Source organism: Larus michahellis, chromosome 1 (genome assembly GCF_964199755.1).
Source record: "Larus michahellis chromosome 1, bLarMic1.1, whole genome shotgun sequence".
NCBI lineage: Eukaryota > Metazoa > Chordata > Aves > Charadriiformes > Laridae > Larus > Larus michahellis.
In genome coordinates, this window is record NC_133896.1 from 9,035,567 (window position 1) to 9,052,066 (window position 16,500).

The 16,500-nt window shown below is 42.5% G+C and overlaps 1 protein-coding gene across 2 annotated transcripts in view; it reads right to left on the reverse strand.

Moving 5' to 3' along the window:
* Positions 1 to 15,147, reverse strand: part of GRM3 (glutamate metabotropic receptor 3) — a 115,907-nt gene extending 100,760 nt beyond the window's left edge. Inside the window, exon 1 of one of the 2 annotated variants that reach the window (XM_074573345.1) lies at positions 14,360 to 15,147. The gene's annotated coding sequence lies outside the window, so the exon portion shown is untranslated. Of the gene's footprint in view, positions 1 to 13,532; positions 13,870 to 14,359 lie in introns of those variants that run through there. The other variant, XM_074573348.1, reaches the window with a different exon arrangement.
* Between the last annotated feature and the right edge of the window lie 1,353 nt (positions 15,148 to 16,500).

Consider the following 16,500-nt stretch of genomic DNA (forward strand, 5'->3'; position numbering starts at 1 on the left):
ATTACCAGGTAACAGTATTAACAATTTGTCTATAATAGGGAACATGCCACAAATTTCCTACTCATATTTCTACAGTTTATGCTTTTGCCAATGTGTTTTATGAGTATTTATTAAAGATGACGCCTTGAGTTAATAACACAAAATACCTACTAGTTTCATAATCATTACTGCAGTGCAGAAAGCATTAGAGTTACAGTAGTTCTGCATTGACGACGTCAATAGATTTACTGCATTCATTTCCTTATGCAAATATTCCCAAAACATACATTACTTTATAACCTTATATAGCGTATTGCCTACACTTGAGGGTATCAAAGCCTATGAACACTCAAAGTAGACTTTAAAGTTGACAGTGCAAGTTGTGCTGTTCCTTCCTTTCTTTCTTCTCTGTTGCCCTAATATCAGAGCTCATTTGATGTTGGTTTTTGTAGGCACATACACTTCTGCACAGTCCCTACAATAAGAGGCAGGAATGCTAATGGTCTTTACACGACAGACTATTTTGCTATCGTGCTGCTGGTCCTCGAGTAGAGCAGGAGCTGAATAGAGACTCATAATGAGCCTGTGCATGAATTAAGCAGAGACTTGTCACGTGTTCCCTCCCTGCATACGTGCATGCTCAGCCTCTGCATGGCAGAACTTAGCTCTCTTGCAAGGCAACCTTATTTGCTCCTGAAGTTTGTCCATTTTTTCCCCTCTTCCCCAGAAGAGGCATGTTGTTCTCTTCTCTTGCTGCCTCTGCTTCACCTCACAGAGGGAGCAGTGGAAGTGCTGGCAGAAGTCTATTCTGCCTCCTAGGGAGGTAGATGCTTGCAATACAGAGTGTCATGCTGTAAGATCCTAGAGTAGGAACCCTGAGTGATGTTCAGGTCACTTAGAGAGGAAGAGGATTGGAAGGGACCCTGAAAGATCTTGATCTTCCTTTGCTATTACCCAAATCAGGATCAACTTAACCTGTGTCTATCTAACTCATGCCTTGGCTAGCTTGTTTTTAAACACCTGTGGTGATAGGAACTTCCTAGACTTCCCAGCAGTTTATTCTGTTGCTTCACTCCCCTTACCATTAAAAGCTTTTCCTGAGGTCTAGTCTTCTTGAGGTGACAATCTAAGCCTGTTACTTACCTGTGATAAAACCATTTTTTTCAGACCTCTCATTCTTTTTTATTATATTCTCTGGACTCTTAATGATTTATATTTCTTCTTAAAACATAATGCTCAAAACTGGGCACCATACTACAAATGTGTCCCTACTAGTGTTGAGTTGGCATTCCATGTCTTGCAGACAATATTTCTGTTTATTAATCCCAGTAGGAAATTTCCCTTTTCCACAACAATGTAATACCATGGTGTTGAATCATGCTCTGCTTCTGACTTTCTGTAGCCTTAGATCCATTTTTGCTGAACTGCTGCTGGGCCTGTTGCTCATCTTCCCATACTTGTTGTAACACCTATGTGAATAATTTTACGGTAAGTCTACTTTCCTCCAAGTGTTATTTTGGGAGCCAGAGTCTGGCAATATTAAAGTGTAGTTGATCTGAAAAAATCATTGCTTTTTGGAACTTGGAAGACATGATAATCAAGTTAGCTATCAATAATTCTCTGTCCTCTACTTATCTGGCAAAACAGAAAGTCAATTATGCATCAAAATAATGTAAAAATTAATACATAATAGTAGTCAGCAGTCAGCAATCAATTTTAGAACAATTTTTTTGGGTCAGGTGCGATCAAGACCACTTTCCTTGGACATTACATAGAACTATGCATAGTTTTCCAGAATAATATCTCTTAACTAAACACGGAGAGTATCTGGAATCAATACAGATGGAGAATACATTCACATTAACCTTATCGAAAGAGTTTAAGTTTTATTTTAGGAAACGAGCAGTACAGAGAGTTCCAGTCACACCTTGAAGTCCTTCTGCTACTGCTGTCATGGAAGTTTTGGTTAAGAAAGAACTATAGGATTCAAGACCTGCATTTCAAGTGAATTCCTTTATTAATAAATAAACATAGGTAAATTAATACATGCAGAAGAATTTTGGCAGGGATAATAATGGCAACAAATAGAAAAAATATTAAATGGATTAGCGCACTTAATCAGTCTTAGGTTGCCTAATGAACAATTAGCCTAGTGTTTAATCCCTCTTGATCCATTCATTCTTGCAGCTCTTACTCTCTAAAGATAAACACCATGATTCCAAATGTGCTTTTATTTTTGAAACTACTCATATTAGTGTTACATTGTAATCATTGGCATGGAAACTGTTATAAATGGGAAAGGACAAAAATGGGACAAGCTAGAGCACCTATCGCTTGATGCTTTAAAAAAAAGCGTTGCAAAAAACTTGTAGCACTAAAATAGAGCTGAGGTGACTCCTGTTGATTAACCCTGGATGACCTTTTACACAGAAGGTGTTTTTTAAGGCCTTCGAAACAGACTGTTAATCGTTAAAAAGTAGCATTACAATGCTGGGCTCTGCTGACCATGATCGGACTGCTTAACTTACTTGGCATGATCTAGGTTCAAGAGACAACATATCAGAGGAGCATTTGGGATTGCTAAACTCTGAATCTGTGTATTACTAGTGGGGGGAAAAAACACCAAGCTGCATCGCACTGATTTTCAGAATGTACCCCCAGACTGTAAAAAAGTTCTCTCTTACATGGAGACCAACCTTCCCCTTCTCTCAGTGCATCCAAGTAGTGTTTATTTAGAAGTCCTGGTCTGACCAGGTTAGGCAGAGGGTGGAGGAAGGGGACTACTCTCGTGTATAATGGTGGTTTGTACTCTGATAGAGTTGCCCCAGTCAGATCTTCAGAGCAGCTGCTTACCTGTTCAGTGGGAATTGGATGCTTGGAAGTTAATGGTCAGGAACTAACGAGATGGACTGGATGTGTTTTAAGTCACTGAGATATATTAAAACATCATGTTGATTAGTTTGAAGGCTAAAGGGAACTTTTTTTTTTTGGTTCTAATGCTAAGGTGATCCATGAATTACTGCAGATACTTGAGTGAATGCCTTTTATTTTTTTCTTCCTTTCTAAGGCTTTTGGGGTCGATAGTAACTATTACTCTCATATACATGAACGTAACAGCTTCAAAGGGTCTCTAAGGAGCCTTTTGGGCAAGTACCTGTGGCAGCTCCATCAGCACCCCTCTGCTGTTATCCGTGCCCTTGCCAGATAGGCTAAGGCACAGATAGCCAGACGTTCTAGGCTGGCCAGGGAAAAGTTTGAGTCTTAATAACAGAAGAGAAATTAAACAAGAGAGGCAGAAAGTGTGTCCTGGGGGCATGAAGTTCTGGATTCTTTCCTAATGCCACATTCATCAGGCTTAATGTAGATGAACTCTGTGTGGGTTTGCCAGCAGCAAAGTCGAACTTCTCATCTGAGACTTCCTGCCGCATTGCTCTGTAGTTATGATCCTGAAAGCATGAGCCGCTTCTGCCTTTTCATAGGCCTATAGCTGGAGTACCCAAATGAATACTGATCCCATGTTTGTATCCATCGCTCAGGTCCGCAATATTCACTGCTATACTTTACGCTTGGAGTTGGCCTGGAGGCTTCCCCTCTACAAATGCTCCCAGGGAGCTCTTCTCTGACTTGTGGACAATCAGGCTGCTAGCTGAAGTTAGTGAACATGATGATCACTTCGTGCTAAACATGCTAAACATGTTTCATGCTACACATGATATATGCTAGACAATGCCGCAATTAAGCATCCCTCTGTTTAGTAATCACCGAACCAACAGAAGCCATTGCCCGTATAGACCCCTCTGGCAAAGACAAAGTAACACGTTGTTCAAACTACCTAAGAATTTTTCTTCTGACATGTGAATGTGGATTCGAGGAATGCAATTGTTTGGTTGCAGTCATATGTATTTGTGAACTAAAAATGACCAGAAGCAGTCAAGAAAAAAATGTAGCAAATTGGAAGGTGACGGGACAAGGACATCACTGTGGTCCTGTGAGGCTCCTGAGGGCTCTTTCGGCAAAATGCTGGTTTGGAGTGAAGCTTGGAGAATAGAACAAAGAACTAGCACAAAGGATTTCTTTGAGGAAAGTTGTATTCATGACAAATGAAGTCAAGCCATTCATCAGCTGTACTTATCTTTTGGGTATGGGTCCAAATGGGCAACTGGAGAAGGTCCAAAGGAAAATGGCAAGAATAACAAGATTCTGAAAAAAGCACACGGCTAAAAGAAAAGCAGTTATTTCATTGAGTCAAGAGGAGATGACTGGGGGGAACATTACGTAAATGAATGTTAAAAAGCAAAAATCCAATCCCTTTGCTATATAAAATGCTGGAATGAAAAGGAAAGTACTAAATTGCTTCTAATTTCAATAGCAGAGAGGACAAGAGTGATAAGCTTGGCTGCAAAAAGTGGGATTTAGTTAAACTTTTGGAGATCTTCTGTCTATAAGAACAATGAAGCACAGGCATGTGCTGTTGCAGGAGGCTGTGAAAACTGTTGTTGCAGATTTTAAGGGAATCATTCAACAAATATTAGTTAATAAAGATTTAGAGATTAGAGTTTACGTCATCTTTGGAGGGGGAGATGGATCAGATGAAGTCCATACGGGTGTCATTATCTGTGGAACCATAAATGCTGCATGCAGGAAAATGGAACGCTGTATACAATCTGAAAATGAAGAAGATTACATCAAAAAGGCCTCTTTCTATCCATTTCTATCCTAATGGATACTGCACCCATTCAGGATAAGTTCTAATTGGGACCTTGTGCCCTTGCCAGGAAATCACAGGGACTAAGAAACCCCATTATTCTCTGCAACTGCTCTGTGGACATTGATTTAAGGTATCTAGGCCTAAATGGACTTATTTGTCTGCTTCCTTCCTTAAAACTGTCAAATGTGGAACAGAGAGGCAGGTTGAAAGGAGTATGTGGAGACTTGGCTCCACCTTCTTACCTACTGGCCGAAATACCTGGATCAGTGACATTTTATGGAGCAGGAACATCTCTCACAAATAAGCAGGCACCAGGGCGTTGCTGTGTCACACATCTCTCTGCTGCTACATCTGGCAATGCTTCAATTTACGTTTCACCCTTTGATCAAGAAACGTGGGCTTCAAGTCATCTCCCAGCTCCCAGGAGCTGGCGTTACTTCCAGACTAGAGTCTTCCTTCTTTTCTCATACTGACTAATGCCACTAGGAATATGCTTATCTGAGCTTGATAGTCAAGGCAGTAACATTAATCTCTAAGCTTTGTCCTGGATAATCAGCTTCTGGGAAAAATCTTGGTCATATCGACTGCTATCATTGAGAAATTCAAAGTCCTTAGAACCATTGAAAATGTCAATGAAACAATGAAAAGAAATCAATCTTTCCCTACTCATTAGAGGGCTCTAGTGCTGTTGAAGTGCCTGATATTTCCAATAGTCTTTCAAATAGTCACTGAAACTGTTAAAATAAAGACACCTTTCCCACATTTTCCTTCTCTGCCTTTCACAAATGATGGTTCTCTTAACCTCCTTCTCCCCTCTTTGTTTGCTTAGAGGATCAAAGCTTTTTTATTTATTTCTTTTTCTCCCAAACAGTTTCTGGAGTGTTAAAAAGCACCACCAGTATACTGAGTTTACATTACAAACAAGTTAAAATTCCCAGTCTGTCAGAGCTTTTCTCCTAGGATACCAAGGAAAGCAAAGTTCAGCTAAACTGCACAATTAATCGGAGATCACTTCTGAGTGAAGAAGAAAAGGTTGTTTTAAGCAGGACTATTCTCTTCTTGGAGACTTAAAGTCCACTTCAGAAAGCAAAATTATTATTCTCTGAAAGTTATCTCACTTCATTTATATTCCTGGAGCTACCCCATTAGGTCATCTTCCTTTTCACTCATAAAATCATCTTAATGAATCGACTGTGGGATTGGCCATATGTAAATGCATCCTTATTGACAGGCACATTGACAAGTGAATGGATGAAAAAGGACATGGACTACATGTTGCTTTTGCTGGAACAGCACTTGTTTTTGTTCTGCTTTCAAGACCCTGAGGCAGACAGCTTACTTCTTGTTTATGAAGAAAATATTCTTTTTCAAGGTAAATGTATCCTGTAATAATGGTAAGATAAAGAAGTGTGTGCTGGATGCTTTGAGAGTTGTGGTCTTCAACAGACTTCAGTGTTGATCCACCATTCCCACACAGACAATTGCTACCCTTTTCTCAACTTTTGAGAGCAAAGACTAGCCTGAGAACTCAGCCGAGTACCTCAGTCCCAGGTAGGATGGCCTTGCACCTTTTTAAGAAAATGCATTGTCTGTTGATCTCATTGTCTGTTATCGTCAGGCTCTTCTAAAGCCCTGGTGGCTGCAAGGAAGAAAGCGAGCAAACGCAATTAAGGTAGCCCAAGGGAATACACTGGAAACAGTTGCAAGGTAGATTTGACAAGCGTACTTTAGTGTGTTCCTATAGTGTTTGGAAAAAAAATGCTAAGAAGATTCCTACAAACCTCGTAATTTTTCTCGTAAAAAGTCATTCTGTGGTGGCATTTTTGTGGACATGTATTTCATAATGATGAAAAGCAGACCCTTATTGCTGTCTATGCACATAACATACTGCACAGAGCAACATTGTAAGGTATCCTCTTCACACAGTTTTGCTAAAGTTAAGTCAAATATTACTACATTGATGTCCTATGCGGGTGTTTTTTTCCCCTGCTTTTTACAAGGAAAAGAGTTAAATACTGGCAAAATATATCTGCTATAGGGTAAAATCAAGATATTTCATCTGTTGTATACTGAAATATCTGGAATATTTTACGATGGAACCAAACTTGGTGTCAGTTGACATACAGTGAAGACGTCTTTCTGACTAACTGAACATTAGTAAAAATGCCATTAAAAATCTATGACAAAAAGCCAGAAAATCTCTGGCCATATTCTCAACTGGTGACACTCAACATTCAATTAAATACATAATCTCATCAAAAATTATAATGAGGCTTTTTGAAAACTCCCTTGGCATGGCAAAACCAATTATATTTTTGCATAAATTACCAATTTTTAAATGTTCTTGCAGATAAAGATAATTTTTGTCATTTCTTAGCCATGTGAGCCAATCCAAGTAATCAAACAATATTAGCACTTCAGCACTGTATCCTATGTGTCTTACTGCACAATATCTTTTTCTTTCCCTTTACCTCCTCTTTTTCTTTCTCTTTACCTCCATCCTTTTGTCTGTTTATCTGTCTCCTATTCTCACAAAAAATACATATAAGTGATAAAAAAAATAAAAATCCTCTGAGTTCTGGAAACACCCCCAAAATTTACTTCTTGATTTTTATCAGATCTCTTTGGATATGAGATTCTAACAGCAGGACAGCCAATTTCTGCTAAGCATCACAAATGTAATGTAATATTTTCTAACCCTAGCAGAACAATGTCTTCTCGTGCTTTTCTAATAATTTCTTTCCTGGATGATGCAACCACTGTGAATGAAATGAACAATAACAATATCAATACATAATAGTTATAAATAATACAGAAATTGCTACACAGTAAGTACCAGATCAAAAACCAGCTCAGCTGAAGACCTCCTATAAAACATACACGTAGAAATGTTCACTCAAGCACAGCTGCAAGTCTCCCATCAGGAAGGCATGGCACATACAAGCTGGAGCCAGTGTGGGGTCTAGGGAGCTTTAAAATGGTGAAGAACTGCAATGCATACCCTACATCAGATGGCCAAGGCCAGCAAGGCCAAGAAAGGTCTAGGAGCCTCTCATTGAACAGACTAGCTTTCTACAGGGCTCCATTCCTCACCAGGAAGGAAGAGTATATCTAGCCTGCAGGATCCCTTTATTCCCATAGCAGAGGACTGGGGTTGCCTGAAAGCTCCTGCACCACCTCAGCCCCACGGTTACATGGCTACACCAGTGGTGTAGCTCCCTGTGGGGCTCCCCGGTGAAACAATGTTTAGGGATTTTTAGGGATGAAAAATTTTATTAATAAATTTAGGGATAAATTTTAGGAATTTAGGGAGGAAACAATATTTTGTAAGATTTTCAAACCCTTTTCAAATGGTGTCCTATCCTATACTTGTAGGTAGGCATAATGGTCACTGGTTTGACCACACAGTATTCAGTGACTGTTGTAAAACGCTGATGTCCCAAAGTGCTAGATTTGGCATCCCACACGCTAGTTCTGCTGGGAGATGTTTATGGAGTCACACCATACAATCAGGCAGCCCCTTGTTGGCCACTTATCTCAGCCAGCTTCTTTGCGGGGCTAATCCCAGAGAAGAGTCCCGGTGCTGCCAAACCTCGGGCTCAGTAAATTGCCTGCAGCATCCTCCCTCGCAGACTGCAAATATCTCAGTCAGTCTAACAACATGTGCATTTGAGGACCAGCCACCACAAACCAGAGAGGCTGAGGCTTTGCAGAGCTCTAGATTATGCAGTTATGTTAACCTCTCCAGATGCAACACTTCGGTAACACAAAAATTGTCTCTGATCTGAATGCGGACTCATTAGCGGAGCTTTCCATGGGAATGGAAGCTAATATATGAGTCTTACTATATTTCTCAGCTGAGGGTGCACACGGTCACTACCTCCTGCACACTTTCTTTTTGCTCTGTTTTCCACCAGCCTGTCATCTTCAAGAAAAAGGTTTTTCACAGTTTTCAGGTTGCCTTCAACTCCTTCCTCCCGGCTAGCCCAGGCACGGCCTCCTCCTCTGTACCAGTGGGAGGTGACTTCCCCATAGCACCCACCCCTTCTGCTCCTCTGTTTTTTTTTTTCCCCTTTTTTTTTGGCAATCCCTGCTTCCCACTTTTCTCTGTGCTTTTCCTCTAATTTCATCTCAGTCCAAACCCTTTCATTTTCCTCCCCTTTGTCCTCTCCTCAAGCACCCCTCATTTTCTCAAGAGCAGTCCTGGTTCTTCTCACCAACGTACTCTACCTCCCCTTCTCAGTGGCCCTCCTCTCAGATGCCCCATTCCTTAAGAGATACTCTAAGCTAACTTATTCATCCCTCTTCCCACAAATACCTTCCTTTTAACACACTAATTCTCCTAATACAGTTCTGACCTATGAATTTGCTGACTTTGTGGTCACCCACTGAGTTTTTGACTTCATTCTCCCTTGTGTGTGCTTGCTTGGTTTTCCTCTGGAATCTTACAATCTCTCCATTGACTTCCTAAGAGGCCCCATCAATCTGCTTCTGCCTCCTTTGTTTTTACTGCACTGTCTCTGGATTTTACCAGAAGTCCATGCATGATTACAAATTTCCCCTCCCTCCTTTTCTCAAGGATATGCTTAATTTGTCATTTGTGCTCACTGTATGCTGATACCTGGTAAGACTTCTTGGTCACAATTGACTTTAAAATTCTCTGACATTCCACCTCTCCACCTAGCTTCTTTATCTTTCTTATTACTTCAAATTACCATGGAAAAAATCAGTTCTCCGACGTTTTCTCTACTAGCTCACCCTTTCCTACATCTCTGATGTTGTTCCCTTTCTTAGCCAGTATGCCTGAATGCAATCCTCTGCCTGGCTAAATTCTGCATTTACCACTTCCATAATATGTGCAATATTTTTGCCCTGCTAGTTGGATCACAGGATAATTTCTAATCTCTTTCATGAGAGCGTCGTCTTCATCTCCTTCACCGGCTTTACAATCTCTTTATCCCTCAACTGACTTACCATTCCATTTACTTTTCTTCTAGCCTGAATACTCATCTGAGTGTCTTTACTGCTCTTTCTTTCCTTTCCTATCAAGCTATTTTCTTCTCTTTATTTTTCCAATTTTGTCTCCTACAGATCTATTTTCCTCAACCCTTTTTTGTCTTCACAACCTTTTGTCTTCTCTATTCACTTTTTTAATCGAGAATTTCAAGGTCTCACAGCATCCACCAAAAGTTTGCTCCAAGTTTGCATTTCATCTGTGAAATGTTCATCAGCCATTCCCTCCGTACACACCTTGTCTGATGCATATCTGATACAGTTCATATACTTGGTCATCATCCTGTATCCCTTTGGATGTGCTGGGAAAAGGACCTTTCAAGGTCAAGGTCATCAATACTATCAAGGTCAAGCCACTTGCTAGACTTCAAAGCACTCTGAAGGAGGAGTGCCTCAGTAATTGGAGTTAAGACCATGCCTTTGCATGTGGAAAAGTTGGGTCTTAGAAGGTTTGGAAAAGCTGCTACACTGCTACTTAGATTTTTGAGACAACCTATTGATTTACATGAGGAGCCCACATGTTCCTATATAAGCAGTACAATTGCTAACTACATAAATGCTTCCATAATCTCAGCATAGCTATGAACAATAGCATGATAATAGTTCCAACTAAATCATTTATATTTGAGAGGGACAATATGAGATAAAAGCAATATAGTTCTACCGCCTTTTTTTTTGTGTAATTTGCTATAGCTCTAGTAAATTCTCTTCTTTTTGACTTTAATAGATTCATAATGATTTATCCCCTATGAAAATTTGCTGCATTGCTATAGAAGGACAGCTAGAAAAAAAGACAGCATACTCCTTGCAGTATTTTTGAAAAACTGAACATCCCTTAAATAAAATGTCCAAAACCCTCATAAGACAATAGATAAACCAGGAAATTCATTTAGGTCACGTGCTGGATTCAGGGCTTACCTTAAAAAAGAAAAAAAATACACTAATCTGTAATAGTTAAAACACTTCTAACAATGAACTGTGTTTTTGTCTCGGTGGAAATATCTGACAACTGCACTGAGACTGTTCCCAGACATCATTGTGCCCAGGAGCATTTCCTTTTTTTTTTTTTTTTTTTTTTTGTTTCTTGTCATTTCGCTCCAACTACTAAAATAAACTCATGATTTTCAAGCCAATCTGTAGTTTCATAAAACGAAATGTGTCCCAGATTTTTCTGCCAGTTTAGGGCTAGATTATCACGGTGAAAGTTGGCCTTATTAAGTTCATAGTCAGGAACTGTCACAGGCAGAGATTTAGGAAGATGGTGACCAGCTGAAGACCACGTTCCTTCCCTGCCACCTTTGGAGCCCAGGTCCACCACAGCTGTGCTTTGGAGATTCAGCGCTGGGTGCAGGGGCAGGGTGGCTCATCATCCTTCTGGTCACCCCTTCTCGCTGGCTGTGGGCACCCCTCCATTGCAAATGCAAGACATTCAGGGATTAAAGCACAACCTTATTTTCCACACTAGTAGAGAGCAAGAAGACAATCTTCTCTTTAACTCCCTGACCTGGACCAAGTTCTTGACTAAGCTCTAAACCAGCTGTCAGTTTTATATCGTCAAGCAGAAAAAAAACCCAGTCAATATTACATGATCTTCTTCACAAGGGCTTATGTAGCTTACTGTAGTTATACATATTCACACAGGAAGAGTAATGCTGCCTGATCCTGGAGTGTGTCAAACTCCTCTGTGCTCTGTGGCATCCTGACAGTGATAGTACGCCTAGCATTTTATCAACCAGAAAAAGTCATACTAACTGATCAATAACCATAGTACAACAAGTCGGAAGAAACAAGGTACAGAAATCATGATAAAAAATTTATAGGGCTTTGGAAACAGCTTTTAAAAACTGAACAGAGAGTGAAGCCCCTTCTGCACGACACTGTTGGCAAGTTCAACAGCCTCATAGGCATGTTCTCACACCCTGCAAAAGCTTTAGGCTGGATACTCAAATCACACTGCCAAACCGGACTCCTGGTGAGTGCACACCTCGCATGACCCTACTGAATTCCTGTAGACCAACAGAGAATTTGGCTCAGCAGGTTTAAAGGGAAAAACACAACGTGACCCCAACATAAGTGACATTAGGACCAGGTCATTCAGGTCTTATAGTTTTCTATATGGGAATCTGTGAGCTTCAGAATAATTTCTGTTCTATGGGACAGTTCCACGGGAGAGTTGGGTTTGCAGAAAACATCCAAATAGCTCTTTCTTTAAATGCACCTCCTTACGCTTTATTCATTTCCAAATTCAGCTCCACTTATGTAACGCAGACCACTGAAGTGAATGTTACCACTATTTGTAATGTATTTCTTCTCTTTGGGCTTTCCAGCCTGATTTAGTACTTTGCTTTGTCACAATTTAATTAAGTATAAAAACATTAAGTGAACCCAGAAAGGTACTTTACCCCTGCTTCTTGCTTTAGATTCGCTCTTTCAATGACAAAATTAGAATCTTACTCTTAGACAAGGTGTCAACATTTGCCTAAAAACTTTATTTGTAGAAGCTTATAAGTAGGTCATCAGCACAAGTAACCCAGACAAACACCAACAGTGATAGAAAAGCATCTCAGCTCTGAGAAGAAAGGCTTATTTTAATGTACTTGCTAACAATGCCATTTTACTTGTTTTTAAGTTACAGAACAGTAAAGCGATAGGTGGATTTTCTATTTTGAAGTGTGTTTTATGTTTTATATATAATGTAGGACTCCAGAAATATTGAGAGTAGCAGTGGACGGCATCAATCTTTAAAAGAAAGCAACAAGCAAAAAGCCACAAAAATTGAAGTATGAAATATCCTAGCAGAGGACAAATTAGCTTGCATTGCTCTTCAAGTAATCAGTTTATTAAGGAGGATTTGCATGGGTTGTTACCGAATTCACTCCAAGTGAACCTTAAAAAAGTACAATTTTTCTGTTACCCTAAGTGTGAATAAAAGTAACTCAATGTGCCATTTCCCCCAATATAACTGGGGAAGTTAAATTTTATTCTAATACTTGCATTTATCAGCATAAACAGCAGAAGAAGTCATAATGATTTAAATGGATTTGAAGAAAATGAAGAAAAGTAATTTTCCTAAAATATGTATTTGATCAGGTGGGTTGTGTGCTTTTTAAATTGTTTTCATGCATATTTAATCAATGTGAGACATATACTTATGCAAGCTGAAATAGGTACCAGTCTGTGTTCCAGGCGGTTCTGTTTCACAGTCTTCTGACAGAGATTTTTTTAAAGCTGAATTAATTATTTTAAAAATGAGCTAAAATCATCTTCAGCAGGTGGCATAAACCGAGAAAAAGCCAAAGAACTCACAAACTAGCAGCTAATCCTTAGCTCAATGCAGTACTGATAAGATGGCTAGTTATTCAAGAACTGCTTGGTTTTTATCAAGATTGATGAAATACAGGGATGTATGCATAAAATGATCCATGGAAACACTATGATAACCTGGGTGGTAAAAGCCCCACAAATCCAACACCCTCCCCCCCACACCAAATCCTGCGTACACCTTGCATAGAGATACACTTTCTCACACCCACATGTGTATCTCAGCAGGTCCGTGTGCCTGGCACACACACAGATGAAACGTATGTACCCAAACACCTCTAGGTCCACACAGAGTTAGATAAACACTGTCTAGGAATGAAAACACATCCCTACGAATCTATACATATAATACATCTATATGCATCCGAGCCAAGGCAAGCATAGATCTACACACATACACACCCAGAGACACAGGAACACAGGCAAGGCACACACATAGGCACAGACAACTCTAGAAGCACATATACATATATATATATATATATCCCTATACAGCTGGATGCATACTCACATGGACAGATAGATATACAGGCATATAAGAGGGAGAGTTTACATTGGCTCTATCATCCCTGTTAATTTCTCCTTTCTTTGTGAAGCGTTCCGGTTTTAGGATCCTGGAGTGAGCCAGGTCCCTGCAGGGGAGATACCTCAGGAGGAGCAAAGCACTTCCAGTTCCCTTCAGGTTCCCTGCCTCTCTCCCCCTCTCTCCCAGCAGCAGATCCAGGGAGATGTGCTGGGTACCCAGCACGGCTCTCCCAGCTGCTGGCTTGGCACTTTTCAGCCCACCTTAAGGAAGGGTATAGGAAGATGAGCTCAAGATCTCCTCCCTTCAACCCCAAAGCTGCCTCTGCGGGAGCAGGAACCTCTGGGCAACATCTGGATGCAGATGCTTTGCCTTGGGCGAGCCAGCCCCTTTCTGCCCCTCTCCCACCCCGCCCCCCCAGCTGTGGACTACAGGGGTCTTCCTGCACCCTACCTGCGCTCCGCAGGTTTGACAGCCCTTTCGCCCCCCCGCGCCACATCTCCTGGCCCCTGACTGCCGTCCAAAACCCCACTCCAAACTTTTTCCCGGGCTTCAGAACCCGCAATCCCCCGGGCAGCGGCTGCAGCTCGTCGGGAGGGCAGGATCGGGGGGGCGGGGGTGTGCGGGCTTGCAGGGACCCGGGATGCAGGGATCAAGGCTGCAGGGTGTGGGATGCGAGGACCGGGATGAGAGGACTAGGATGCGGGATGCAGGGATGGGAGGACCGAGATGCACACACCCGAGACGTAGGATGCAGAGACAGGGATGTGGGATGCAGGGACCAGGGCTCGGGATACCAGTGCCCAGCTCCTTACCGTGCAATGAAGGTGGGTCCCAGCGAGGGTCTCCAGCGGCTCCCGGGCATCGCGGGCCTCCCGATGTGCTCCTTAAACATCCACAGGGGAGTCTCACCCCCCAAACTTGTTTGAGCTGCTTCCTCTAGGAACAGTCACGCTTTTTCCCCCCCAACCTTGGATCGGATCCCGATGGAAACTCGTCAAGGCCTCCTAAGCGGTCAGTGGTAATGCTGGGAAGGAGGAGGAGGAGAAGGGGGCAACGGGAGGGAGAGACTGCGATCACCAAACAATGATCCCTTTCCCTTCCCTTCTCCTCTGGAGCACCCGCTTCCCTTTCCTCTGAGCAACTTTGGCTCTCCTTGGCCAGGCAGCGCCTGGTACCAGCGCTGTTAATTGGGGTCCCCTCTCGCAGCCTGGCATCTTTCTAGATTTCCTCTCCTTTCCGGGCAAAGGGGATTGGTGCAAAGCTTTAAATTGGGAGGCGACCTAGAGTTGCAGACGAGGAGCCGGCTGGCATTTGCAGGCTGCCTCGCCCGGCACTCGGGGCTTGCGGCGGCTCCGCAGCCGGCGCTGCGCGGCGGGGCTGGCTCAGGCTTAATTCCTACCGTTTTATTCGTTTACAGCTTTTCTACTTCTAACTTTGAAGCCTGGCTATTTGCTCCTGGCACGGCCGGGAGCGGGGCTGTGGCAGGGAGCCCTGTCCCCCACGCTGCGGGGCTGCGCGCCGCGGAGCTCCCCGCGGCTGTTTAACTGCGCCGGCAGCGCGGGCAGGAGCGCAGCCCGGTCCCGGGGGGAGGACACGGAGGGAGGGAGAAGCGGGGAGCCGGGGGGACGGGACACGGGGACGCTGCTGTCGCCTGGCAACCCTGCATCCCTGCCCCGAGCATCCCTCCCCCAGCGCCCTGATTGGACGGGGCCGGTGGGGGGGGACGCCTCTCCGAGGATGCTGCGCTCTGGCACTGCGACTTGTCGCATCCTCAAAAAGCCGGGAGCGGGCAGGGGGGACTGAGAGCAGACGGGAGAGCCGAGGCAGTTCAGGGTGTTGTATCACCGTCCTCCTGCCTTCTCTCCGCCAGCTGGCTTGATAAATTTGCTTCTGCTCTACATCTTCTAGAAAAATTATGTCTTTGTATGTATGTATCTATCTATCTATAGATACAAAATATACACATATATGTATTTATGTATAGATGTATATAAATAAACATATATATTCTATACATGCTATCGGTATTCTCTATGTTATCTCTCTATATTCTAACCCTCCCATATGGGAAGACAGGAGAAAACTAGTTACTGGGGAAAGATCACTCCAGAGTGCAGCAAAGCTGGATGCAAAAGGGAAAAAGAAAGATATGTTTCGTGTTATATATGTCTGAAAACCAAAGGCTTACATCACCTGGAGTGTTAACAGGAGGTCGTGGTCCTAAAGAGAGAATTAAACACCATGAGGTGAGTGTGCTGTAGCAGTCAGTGAGGGCGGATGCGCTGACTTCAAAGAGGGTGAGTTTAAGCTGTGCTGTGTGGGACACCGCTGGTGTTACATGTGGCTTCATTGCTCATTTTCTGCTACGGGCAACAGCGAGCAGCTGCTTCCTGCTGGTCGAGCATAGTATGGAAAGGGTGTTCATAAAATCCCAATACCTTCCTTTCCATCATAGCTCTGGTTGGGATACTGTGAATTTCTTGCCTCTGACTCTTCAGCAGGGAGAAAGCCATCATCCACTTCTCCCTGAATGTTTCCCCCCTGCTTTGGACCTGCCCCCAGCCATGCTCCCCACTCCCATACCATCAGTGCTTGGGTAAAGCAACGAAAAAGGGACTGCAGTCAGAAGCTGCAATCCAGCAACTCACATGGGGCCACTATTGTTTCGGCAGCCCTGGTTCCAGTTAGGAATTAAGCCAAATTAAAATTAAATAAAACAAAAAAAAATCTGTTTCTGCTTTTTAATGTTTTATGTTAAGTTATTTAACATCTGTTTACTTTTGTGATCTACCCATTACACTGGAGCTACTTGGCTAATTTTATAAGAGTTTTTTCCTTGGAAGCCAAGGACATTTGCTAAGATGTGCATGTTAAAGTGTTTCATTAATGACTTCAAAGTTAAGCAGGGAGCAAAATGAGGAAGTCCAGTTCCTCTCAGGGTTACTGTACTGCA